We start from the raw sequence: 13,267 nt of genomic DNA, 5'->3' as shown, positions 1-13,267 counted from the left end.
TTTCTGCCTCTACAGGTAGACTCTACAGTTAGAGCAATTAGAAAGACAAAAGAGAGAGAAACTAGACTGAATGAAACACCAAGTAACACAATTACCATAAGAATTTATTAGAAAGAGTCAACAAAGCACAGAAAAAGCCAGAGATATAAAAGACCAGGAAAAACAGCTCCCTCACCCACCTCTGATAAAATGCAAAGGAGAAAATGGGCAGCCACCTAAGGATTCTTATTTAATGTGCAATTCACACACTTCTACACATATACAAGTGTATGTATATTTGCACTTTAATATCACTATATTATTAAACCAGATACACACATCCCTTTTACTTAATCATTACCTCTAAACTACCTTTCCATAAGGTGCACATGCACGCGCGCGCGCACACACACACACACACACACACACATATATCCATTCATCACAAAGGGACATAAAGGAATCAAACAGCCAGAAAGAATGTAGACAGAGGTGTCCAGGTTAGGATTCAAGACAGCCAGAGAGCCAATCAGACGGTGACAATTTCCAGGTGGCCACATGGGGGACGGGAAAAATCACTAGTCCTAAATAAAAGGAACCAGGGATAAGAGTTTGGAGGTGTTCTTTCAGATCCCCCATACTTTTCCAGAGTAGCTGTCTATCTTCTCTTTTTCTGCCCTTTTCCAAATAAACTGTCTTCCTGTATTTTAAACTCTGCCTCTTTAATTCATTACTGTCCCAATAGTTTACAATCCCAGTAGATGGGTGTTCCAAATGAGGAGCGGTACATACATTGCACTCTGCTACAACATGACCATCTCATGAGATACAATAAGTACCATTCCAGGTATTTGTTTCCAGGTATTTCTTTTCCTATCAAAGCAGATTTTTATTTTTAAAAAAACTGATTGCAGAGTGGTTGGGTGAGGCTTCAGGCACATGGAGCTAGGGCTGCCTCCCCCACCCCACCTCCTAGTGATGAGCAGAGCTGTGTGGGCTCCTGTAGCGCCACACCAGCCCACCCCTCTCTCTGGTCTTCTGGCTTTGTTGGTACCCGATTCCACACTGCAGAGGCACAGGGGGTAATAAAGGCCATTGTCCTGAGCTCCAGAAGATAGAGCACAAGTGAACAGAAAGAGGGCCTCAGGCTCCTTGGTGAAAATTGAAGCCCACCAGAAAAGGGAAGAGAATCTCTGCAATAAAGGCACACCAGACCACTGTAGTTGGTAAGTTGGAGGAATCATCACCTCACATTGGAACCTGGACTATCTTAAGGGGAAGGGCAGCTGGAACCTGCACTAGAACCTTGCAGCGTTCAACCCTGCAGGAGGGCAGGGAGCTCAACTTGGGACTTGCAGGCAGAAATCAGCCTGAATCGCATGGGTCTACTTCTGGCTTGCAGAGACTCATTGACTTATATCTGCACACTGCTGTCCACATTGTCTATTGTGACAGCAGAGACATACCCTGAAGGAGGCCCTTCATTTTTATTCTTTATTTGTTATTCTCAAAATTATTTTTTCTCTTATTTTTAATTTTTATTTTTTCCTACTCTTTTAAAATTTTTCTTTTTTCTCTTTCTCTTTCTTTTTTTCTTTTCTCTCTCTCTCTCTCTCTCTCTCTCTCTCTCTCTCTCTCTCTCATCTCACTTTTTGCTCCTCTTCTGGCCCTAATTCAGATTCCTTCTTTCTTTTTCTTTTCTTCTCTTTTTCCTTCTCTCAATTGTCATTAGTTTTAAAGGAAAGTAAATACAGTTTCTAGCCTCCCTGTTGCTGTTAGGTTGTTCTGTTCTCATCTGTTCTTTCATTCTGTCTTTTCCTCTTGTCTTCAAACGTTTCCTACAGTTTATGTGATCTTCCTCTGTCCTCTGTCCTCACTATTAACCTTTCTCTATCCTTCTACCTATCTATTCCTCCTTCCCCAATTCCTTCTAAGTCCCCATCCTGAAGGGCAAAGTTGCTATATTGAAGAGTTTATTCACTATAAACATATTTTGTGCTGGTCCTCAATTTTGATTAAATTCACACAATTAAAGGTGATAGATTATTAACTACCACAAATTGTTTTTTTCTAAGATGTGCTTGATGCTACTGTGTTGCTGATTGTATCACTTGGGCTAAGGTGTTATGATTGATCTAATCAGTTGTTCTTCCTGGTATAATGAAAATGAGATAACCTCAGAGTCATTAGAGACTCAAAACCTAAAGACCAGCTATATCTGGGAGACACCTCTGAGAAGCAATCATTCCATAAGGGTTCTAAATAGAAGCAACAAAGATACTTACAATAAGCAATATCAAAGTATCATCCCAGGAATTAAACCAAGAAAAGTACCAACAACAAAAATAGAAATGAGAAGACATTTAAGCAAGGCACAAACCCAGACTTCCACCCCACTAAAGGCAAATTCTGGGGGAAATGAGGTGGAAAAATCTGATAATCAACCACCTGGACACCCGGAACTGATAGCACAGGAAGTAACAAAACAGATGAATGAAGCTCTAGAAAAATTCAAAACAGAAATAATCTCCCAGATAACTACAGAAATGGTGAGCAGAATGAAAGACATGATTAGAGACTCTAGAACAGAAACAGATAAAGAAAAATAGATGAGTTCAGAACCATGATGGAAACCATGAATGCCCAACATAGGAAAAAAATGGAATCCATGAAACAGATTCAAACAGGTATCCAGGAGATTAAAAACTCTATTGAAAGCATACACAGCAGACTGAGCCAATCTGAAGACAGAATATCAGATATAGAAGACAGGATGGCAGTCAGTGTCCATGAAAAGAGAGATCTCTTAAAAATAGTAAGGGACCATGAGAAATCAATCCAACAGGTCCTAGATAATGCAAAGAAGAATAATATAAGACTGATAGGAGTCCATGAAAAAGCAAGAAAAGTACAAATGACATAAAAAAATTCACAGAATTAATGACAGAAACCTTCCCAAACAGAGCAAGAGAATTTCACATATAGATAACTGAGGCATATAGGACTCCAACAAGCCATGATCAAAAAAAACTACATGTAGACATATAATACTCAAGATCCTGGAAACTCAACAGAAGAACAAAATCCTACAAGCAGTTAGAGAAAAGAAACAAATCACACACAAAGGGAAGCCCAACAGAATCACAGTGGACTTTCAACACAAACCCTCAAGTCAAAGGGAGCCTGGAGTGAGGTATTTCAAGCCCTAAAAGAAAACAACCTCCAACCCAGACTGATGTATCCTGCAAAACTATCTTTCAAAATTGATGGGGAAATAAGATACTTCCATGGCAAAGAACACTGAGAAACTTCATGAATACTAAACCAGCACTCCAAACAACTGAAAGCAATATCCTAGAAAAAGACAACAAAGGTCACAACTCCATGAGGCCCAACAGAGCAAATTCATGAGGCAAGGCAAGAAATTAAAGGGAGGGGGAGAAAAATAAAAAAGAACCAACAGCAGGAAAATAAGATGACAATGATAAGTCAATAAATATCAGTTATAACTACCAATGTTAATGGCCTCAATTTACCAATCAAAAGAAATAGACTGGAAGAATGCATTAAGAAGAAAAATCCAACAATATGCTGCATACAAGAAATGCACCTAGTTCAAAAAGAAACTCATAAAAAAAAAGAAAAGAAACTCATGGACTGAAAGTAAAAGGATGGAAAACAGTTCTCCACATGACAGGAACCCAGAAATAAGCAGGGGTAGCTATCTTATTTGCAGACAAAGTAAATTTCAAACCAAATCTAATTAAGAGAGACAAAGAAGGTCACTACATCCTTGTAAAGGGAACAATCCAAGAGGAAGAGATGACAATCATAAATATATATGCACCAAATACTAGTGCTCCCAACTATGTAAAACAAATATTATGGGACATGAAAAACCAAATAAGCACTAATACAATTGTAGTGGGGGACCTAAATACCCCACTGTCACAAATCGACAGATCATTTACACAAAAAATCAACAATGAAATACTAGAACTGAACCAAGCTTTTGAACATATGGACTTAATAGACATCTACAGAGAGTTCCACCCCACAAAATCAGAATATATATTCTTTTCAGCTGCACACTGGTGAGTCTCCAAAATAGACCACATACTAGTTCATAGAACATGTTTAATTACATGCAAAGGAATTGAAGTTATCCCATGTATATTATCATACCATAGTGCAATTAAACTGGAGATCAATAGCATAAGAAACCACAAGAACTTCACAAACAAATGGAAATTGAATAACACTCTCATGAACAACCAATGGGTCACAGAGGAAATTAAAGAAGAAATCAGGCAGTTTTTACAAATAAATGATAATGCTGATACAACATACAGGAATCTATGGGACACAATGAAAGTGGTTCTATGAGGGAAATTCATAGCAGTGAATGCCCACACTAGGAAAACAGAGTGAGCGCAAATAACCTAATGCTGAATCTTAAGCACCTAGAAAAGGAAGAGCAAGACAAACCCAAAGCTCCTACAAGGGAGGAAATTATAATGATCAGAGCAGAAATCAATGCAATGGAGACTAAGAGAATGATACCCAAAAAATCAATGAATCAAAGAGTTGGCTTTTTTAAAGAATAAATAAAATCCATAAACCCTTAGCCAACCCTATCAAAAAGAAAGGAAAGAAGGGCTGGGGATTTAGCTCAGTGGTTCCACTTCCTGCCTCCCAAGCCCCCAAACCCGAGTTTGATCCCCAGTACCAAAAAAAAAAGAAAGGAAAGAAAAGGCTCAAATACATACAGTTAGGAGCAAAAAATGTGAAGTCACAATAGATCCAGCAGAAATCCAGAGGGTCATCAATACCTACTTCGAGAACCTGTACTCTAATAAAATGGAAAACACAGAAGAAATGGACAGATTTCTAGGTACATATGAATTACCAAAGTTGAATGAAGAAGATATAAAAATTCTAAACACCCCAATGACAATCAGTGAAATTGATAACATAATTAAAAATCTACCAACAAAGAAAAGCCCAGGTCCTGATGGCTTCACTGCTGAATTCTACAAAACATTTAGAGAAGAATTATTGCCACTACTCTTTAAACTTTTCAATGAAATTGAAAGGGAAGCAATACTTCCAAATTCATTCCTGGAAGCAAGTATTACTTTGATTCCAAAATCAGAGAAAGACCCAACCAAGAAAGTGAACTACAGGCCAATCTCCCTAATGAACAGAGATCCAAAAACCCTCAATAAGATACTGGCAAACAGAATACAGAGTGTCATCAAAAAGATCAAGATGATCACCCTGACCAAGTCAGATTTATCCCAGGAATGCAAGGATGGTTCAATATATGTAATCAATAAATGTAATACACTATATTAACAGAGTCAAGGACAAAAAACATATGATCCTCTCAATAGATGCAGAAAAAGCATTTAATAAAATTCAACACCCATTCATGATAGAAACCCTGCAGAAAATTGGAAAAGATGGTTTTTATCTCAACTTGATAAAGGCTATCTATGAAAAACCAATAGCCAACATCATCCTAAATGGTCCAAAACTGAAAACCTTCATGCTAAAATCAGGAACAAGATAAGGATCCCCACTGTCACCACTCCTGTTCAATATAGTTCTGGAAACATTAGCCACAGCAATTAGACAAGAGAAAAAATAAAAAGAATAAAGATAGGAAAGGAAGAAGTTAAACTGTCATTATTTGCTGATGATATGATACTCTACATAGAAGACCCAAAGAACTCTGCCAAAAGACTTCTCAACTTAATTGACAGATTCAGTAGAGTAGCTGCATACAAGGTCAACACTCAAAAATCAATAGCCTTCTTGTACACAAATAACAGACTCACTGAAAGAGAAATTAGGGAAACAATCCCTTTCACAATAGCATCCAAAAAATGAAATATTTAGGAATCTATCTAATGAAGGAAGCAAAAGACCTCTATATTGAGAACTACAGCACTCTGAAAAAAGAGATCGAAGAGCATATAAGAAAATGGGAAGACATCCCCTGTTCCTGGGTAGGAAGAACCAATATAGTGAAAATGGCCATACTTCCAAAACTACTATACAGATTCAATGCAATCCCGATTGAAATCCCAACATCATATTTCACAGAATTAGAGAAAACAATCCAAAAATTCATTTGGAACCAGAAGTGACCTAGAATAGCAAAAGCAATTCTAGGCAACAGAGACATGGCAGGGGGTATCACAATTCCCAACTTGAAACTGCACTACAAAGCCACTGTGATAAGAACAGCATGGTACTGGCAAAGAAACAGACCTGAGGATCAGTGGACTAGATTAGAAGATACAGAAACAACTCCAGACATACTCAGCTACCTCATCTTTGACAAAGGAGCCAACCATCCTCACTAGAAGAAAGATAGCCTCTTTAATAAATGGTGTTGGAAAAACTGAATTTCAACTTGCCAAAGATTGAAAGTTAGACCCCTATCTTTCACCATCACTAAACTAAAATCAAAGTGGATTAAAGATCTAAATATTAAAACAGAAACACTAAACTTGCTGGAATACAAGTTAGGTGGAACTCTTGAAGACACTGGCATAGGAAAGGACTTTATGAACAAAGCCTCAGTAGCACAGGAACTAGCACAAAGAATCAACAACTGGGATCTCATCTTATTACAAAGCTGCACTGAAAGAGAAACCACCAACAGAGCTAAGAAACAACCTACTATGTGGGAAAAAAATTTTAGCTGTATCTCAGACAAAGGACTATTATCTAGAATATATAAAGAACTGGAAAAAATCAGACCCCCAAATTCAAAGACTCAATTCAAAAATGGGCATCTGAAATGAACAGACATTTCTCAGACAAAGAAGTAGAAGCAGCAAATAAACATACAAAAAAATGTTCAGCATCACTGGTCATTCGAGAGATGCAGATGAAAAGAGCACTGAGATTCCACCTCACCCCAGAAAGAATGGCTGCTATCAAGAAATCAACCAATAACAAGTGCTGGCGGGATTGTAAGGAGAAAAGAATCTTTCTTCATTGTTGGTGGGAGTATGGACTGGTGCAACCACTATGAAAATCAATATGGAGATACCTCAAACAAATAAGATTGGAATTCCCATTTGACCCAGCTATTCCTCTACTGGGTATCTTCCCAAAAGAATTAAACGACTCATACCACAATGATATATGCACGCCCATGTTTATAGCGGCTCAGTTTGTAATAGCTAAAACTTGGAAACAGCCCAATTGCCCATCGACTGGAGACTGGAAAAAGAAGATGTCATTTTTTTATAAAATGGAGTACTACTCAACCATAAAGAATGAGAAACTAGAGACATTTATAGCTAAGTGGATGCACATTGAGGCCATACTCTTAAGTGAAATAAATAGGTCACACATGTGTAAATACCGAATAGTTTCTCTGGTGTGAAAAACTAAAAGTGTGAATAAGAATCAAAATGTATAATTGATATTGTGAAATAGGAAGAAAATTTTTAAAGGAATAGGGGAAGTGGGAGGTGAAGAGGAAAGGAAAGAAGGGAAAAGAAAAACTACGAGAAAAGGGAAAAAATGGAAACAAAGTCTTTGTCAATAGGGAAGGGTGGTTGGATTGAAGGGAGGGCAGGGGTATGGGGAAAAAATAAGAACCAAGGTACATCATGTAAAGGTACAAGCTCCCAATGATGAATGTAACTGTACTGTATACTTGAACTGTACCAATAAACTAAATGGAAAAAAAAACTGATTGCATCTATTCCCTCATATGCCAGGGGACATGATTAAATGAAGGGAATCATTGATCAGGGGAAATAGGATTTCAGCAAATGATCTTTGACTAACTAAATTGACTATTTATTTAAATGGATAACAGGTGGATATTGAACAAAACTAGAGGTCTGCACCCAAGGTAGGAGAGAGGAATGATGTTTGTAGGCAACAAGCAGTGTTACCTATAACCTGGAACTAGATTTATAACTATAGTAGCCACACCTTGATGGGGTAGGGGGATAATTCATACTTGACTTATGGGCAGAAAAGATAGAAACATTACCATCGTGGTGCCTTACTGAACAATGGTACTGTTTATCTCAACTAGGTTTCAAGCAAACCTGAAAAGTGAGAAAATTAATGGAGGTAAACGATTTGCCAAAGCTCCAATGATCATCCTGGCCTCACAAGAAGAAGTGCTTTTCTTACCTCCACTCCAGAAGGAAATTCTTCCAGTTAACTTTCCAACAGAAGTTGTTACCATATGAACTGAGCTTGTAGTTCTACAAATGGTGAAAAATTAAGTTGCAAACCAAAGGATGAAATTATGAGAGTTTTATTGGAAATACTAAGAAGAGAAAGCTCATTAAAAAAGTCTGTTGTGAGGGAATTCTGAGCAGAAATTCCAACCAGAGGGTCTCTGTCCTGATCTTATATGTACCAGCAGTATGAGAAGGGGCTGGAGTTCAAAAGATTTACAACTTCAAAAAATTTAAAATTTATCTGATATAGTCTACTCTTCCCAGGTCTAAAGGTAGGGAGAGGCTGTTAAAGTCTAACTTAATGCATTCTAGATCAGGGTCTTGTTCCTGGAGGGAAGAGTCCTTATCTCTCTATTCACATCCCAAGGATTTTGTCCTTTGCTCTTGTGATTACCATTGCATCTCTAAGTTTGGTTTCACTCCTTGAATTAGTTCTTAATCTGAGTGAGCTATTTTATTTTCTTTTACATTTCTAAGCTTAACTGTCTGTTGGCTTAGGTCTCTGCTTGCTTAACTAGCTGCTTGCTTACTTCTTCCATCCAACCTTATCTCATGCTCCTTTAACGGCCTACTTATAATAACTAAACTAAGCTACTATGCTTTTAACCCACATGTTTCTCACCTGTTTTCTTAGTTTCTTCCAGGCACCATCTTGCTGTGTAGCTCTTCAGTATGATGGTGTAAGGTGGGGAAAGAAGCATCAGGATTGCCTAACAAATGTTTAAGCAAACATTCCTATCTCCATTTGAGAGATTTGGGAGCTTTAGGGGTCAGAGTCCCATTTGATTTCGAATCCTGCTTCCACTGTCTCTAGCTGAGGAATCTGGAGTAAATTCTTCTATGTGTCTGTTTTCTCCAACTCAGCAGAGCAAAACTTCCTTCATAAGACTGTTGAGAAGATGAAACAGAAGAGATGAAATAAAACAACATATGTAAAGACAGAGCATAGTGCCTGACATATAACAAGCACTTAATAAAATTTCAGTCCCTGGGGCATTGCCCCTTGGATCTCTTTCAGTATTTGCAGTTTCCTACATTCTTTTTTTGTTGAAAGCAGCATTCTTAGTTCTGTATTATCTGAGCTCATTTCTTTGGGGACAGGGAGAAATTACCTTTCTGTTGGATGGTTTATGATTGGGCCCTTTTCTCTGTTCATGAGGTTAAAATAGCTTCCCTCCTCAGAGGTTTTGACTTGATGAAATCTTTGTCTGTCTTCCTTTTTTTTTTTTTTTTTGTGGTACCAGGGATCAAACTTGGGTCCTTGGGCTTGCACAGCAGGCAGCGAAACCACTGAGCTAAATCCTCTGCCCAGTCTTCCTTATTTTTAAATTCCTAAAGGAAGTTTTTAAGGCTCTAGATTAGCATCTATTGTTATGTTTAATATATTATAAAACTACTTACTATGAAAATCCTTCAGTAGGAAAATAAATTCTGAAAAAATGTGTCAGTAAGTGGAAAATCAATATTTAATTTGCAAAGACCCCCTTTGTTTACATTTCAGAAGTGCACAATTGAGTGGAGACAGAAAGTACTGGTTGTGGTTGTTAGATATTTATTATTCTAATTTTGAAAGGAAGCTCATAGAACATTAACCAAAATATTCAGAAGCTCTTAAGAGTTTTTTCTCCTCCTAACTTTTTTTTTTTGTATCAGGAATCAAACTCAGCGTCTCACCTTGCCAGGCAGGTGCTGTGCCACTGAGCTACATCCACAGCCCCACTCCTAGCATTTTGAAGAGTGGAAATACACTGTATAATGAGCTGATTGTTGACAGCAACAACTTTGGAAGATCTCAATACTTACAATTAATTTAGGACAGAAAAGGTGTTGCACATACTATGACCAAATGGAAATTATTCCTGGAATGCAAGAATAGATCAGCATACACCCACAAAAAAATGAGTCAATGGAGTCCATATTAACTGAATGAATGGAGAAAACTACATGTTCATCTCAATTGATGCACAAAAAACATTTTACAAAATGCAAGAGTCTCTTGTGGTTAAAAACACTCCATGAACTATGAATAGAAGGAAACTAACTCAAAAAATAAAAGCTACATAGGAAAAAACCAGTGAATATCATACTCAATGGTAAAAGACTGAAAATTTTTCCCCTTAGATGAGGAATCAGACATTTTTTTCATCACTGTTTTCATCACTTTTATTCACCATAGTATTAGAAGTTCTAGCTGGCAAATTAGGCAAGAAAAAGAAATAAAATGTACACAAAGTGGAAATGAATAAATAAAATCATGTGTTTATATAATTTATAAACTTACACATAGAAACTTCTGATTCCATACACACCAAAAAAAAAAAACCCTACCAGAACTAATAATTAATTCAATGAAGTAGTAGGATACAACATCAACATAGAAAAATAAGTTACAGTTCCATATACTAATAATCTAAAAGGAGTGTAAAGAAAAAAGTTCTAGGAATGCTTGGACTCATGGCCCCAGTGAAACACTCGGACCTGCAGGCTTGCCCCCTGACTAACCCGGCAACTGTGGATTCCACACCTTGGCTCAGCCACCACCAACTTGGAGCTGGTTCTGTGTTTTTTGCCCTCTGCGTGGGACAGCAAAAATGCCAGCCAAACAATGGACCTGATCTTGGACAAGGCAAAAGTCTGGGACAGGAGATTCAACATGACTGATTAGAGGAGAAGTCACATCACAGAAGCTGAGGAAAGATCCATTGAGAGGTAATGATCTGGAAGACCCAACATGGCTGAGTAGAGAAGGAGCTATGTTGGAGAGACTCAGAGAACATCAACAAGAAACAGAGAGGAGGAGAATCTATCATAAAAGGAAATAAACATAAGAGATGGATTAACTAAGTGGTTACCTTGGTCACAAAGTGGTGACCTTGTCTGAATTCTGCTTTGTAAATTCCAACCCAAAGAACACTATTCAGAGACAACTATAAAACACTCCACAAGGCAAAAAGAACCTCATGTGGACTGAGAGAATCAGCAGCAGTTGGAACCCGCAAGGAAAACATGGGGTACTGCTCCCAGAGTGGCCTTCCACAGGAAACAGTTGGTAAGTCCAGTGCCTGCCACTACAATTGCAGAACAAGAGCTGACAGGGATGCAACTGTAGTGAAGGACTCAGCATTCAAACCTGGGTCCCAGAGCACCCTCCTTGGCTCCAGCCATGCTCCACACTGTCAAGTTCCCAGAGTGAAAAGGATCCAGTTTTTGTGGTTGGAGGCCAGGATCAATCTGAGTTACACAGGATTTGGAAGGTCATATTGGCCCCCTTTCCCCATTGCATGTGGGTGTCTGAATCCAGCACCATTCTGGGGATGGACCGCCACCTTAGACTTCAGGAGGGAATCTGCTGTCACAAGACTTCAGGGCTGCTTGAATACTCACAGGCCTAGGCTTTGGCCCAAAAGGAAAGTTTAAGAAGTTGCTCTGTAAAGCCATTTTTGTGTTCTTGATTAATTGTATCCCTGCTAAATGCAAGCACCACGGTTGCTTGGTTAAATAGAGCATATTTCAGCCCTGAGATGTTTGAGGTGAGGAGCACAATTTTCATTAAGCATTTCTTTGATGACTTTTCAATTCTATATATTATGCTTTTGGGAAATGAAGTGTGTCTAGGTTTTCTGGGGATTTGTCCACATCTCTGAGATTTCAATGGGAATGTATCCCTTTGTAGTGTCTTTTCAAGTCTACATTTAACATGTTCCTCTTCTCTGCTCCTCTTGTCACTAGGGACTCTTCTCTAGCTCTTAAGTTTGCTGTTCATCATTGGAAGTACAGCAGGAAAGCAATCATGTTGCAAGTTCAGCAGGTGATCATGCTACAAGTTTTTGCTGGGCCTCTGGCAAAGGGAGTGATCAGTGAAGGCCATTGTTACCTTAGGATCTACAGGGCTGGGTAGTTTTCAGTATCTGCTGTCCACAGCTCTCCACTGTTATCCAAGTACTTTGCCAATGTACTAATCTCTTTGGATATAAAATTCACTAGAGTGTTATTAAATATTAATTTTCTTTTGCAGAAAAATGCAGTACCATGTCTGAATTTTTAATATTTAAAATATACCATTCCTTAACTCTCCTGCATTTTCTTTTTGCCCATGGCCTATTCAGTCCCTTTAGCAAGAGAAAGAACAGCAATTATATAAACATATGGAAAATGTACAGCACACTGTTGAATGAACAGTGTGAAGAAATTGCAGGGAAATCTTTGAATTCTTAGAATCAAATAAAAAATGGAAACAACATACTAGAACTTGTGGTATACAGCAAAAGAAGTACTAAGAGGGAATTTTATAGTAATAAGTGCTTATATGTTTTTAAAAACCAGAGAAATCTCAAATAAATAACCTATGATATATCTCAAGATCTTAGAAAAACAAGATCAAATCAAACCCAAAATCAGTACAAGGAAAGAAATAAAGATCAGAGCAGTAGTAGAAACTAACAGAACAATAAAAAAGGATCAATAAAACAAAGAGCTTGTTCTTTGAAAAGATAAAGTTGACAAACCTTTAGCTAAGCTGACCGTAAGAGAGATGAATAAGCATGGTGGTGCACAGCAGTAACCCCAGCACTCTGGGAGGGTGAGCTAGAAGGATGACAAGTTTGAGCCCAGCCTTGGCTACTTGTTGAATTTACAAGAACCTGTCTCAAAATTTAAAAAAGGACTGAGGAAGTAGCGCAGTGTGAAGGTCCTGAGTTCAATCCCCAGTACCACAAAAAAAAAAAAAAAAAAGAAAAAAAGAAAGAAAGAAAAGAAAAGAAAAGGTCCAAACAAATAAAATTAGAGGTGAAAAGTGAGACCTTACAAAAGATACCATTGAAAGTCAAATGATTATTAGGAACTATTTTTAAAGCTGTATGCCAATAAATTGAAAAATCTAAAAGAAATGAACAAATTTCTGGGCACATATGACCTACCAAAATAGAGTCCAAAAGATAGTAATAAAAAGTTTTCCAACAAAGAAAAGCCCAGACCCTGATGGATTCACTGCTGAATTTTACCAGATTTTTAAAGAAGAACAAACGCTAATGCTCCTCAAACTAGTATTCCACAGACTAGAA

At 37.8% G+C, this 13,267-nt stretch overlaps 1 protein-coding gene across 2 annotated transcripts in view; it reads left to right on the top strand.

Annotated features, from left to right (window-relative positions):
- Cyp4x1 (cytochrome P450 family 4 subfamily X member 1) overlaps positions 1-13,074 on the top strand; it is a 140,859-nt gene extending 127,785 nt beyond the window's left edge. For both annotated transcript variants that reach the window (XR_015452655.1, XM_004869317.4), the window contains one exon: positions 8,054-13,074. The gene's annotated coding sequence lies outside the window, so the exon portion shown is untranslated. The remainder of the gene's footprint in view (positions 1-8,053) is intronic.
- Positions 13,075-13,267: the final 193 nt, after the last annotated feature.

Source organism: Heterocephalus glaber, unplaced genomic scaffold (genome assembly GCF_053883595.1).
Source record: "Heterocephalus glaber isolate CG9 unplaced genomic scaffold, H.glaber_assembly_v1.0 deba00001451, whole genome shotgun sequence".
Taxonomy (NCBI): domain Eukaryota; kingdom Metazoa; phylum Chordata; class Mammalia; order Rodentia; family Bathyergidae; genus Heterocephalus; species Heterocephalus glaber.
This window is presented reverse-complemented; position numbering and strand designations above follow the sequence as displayed.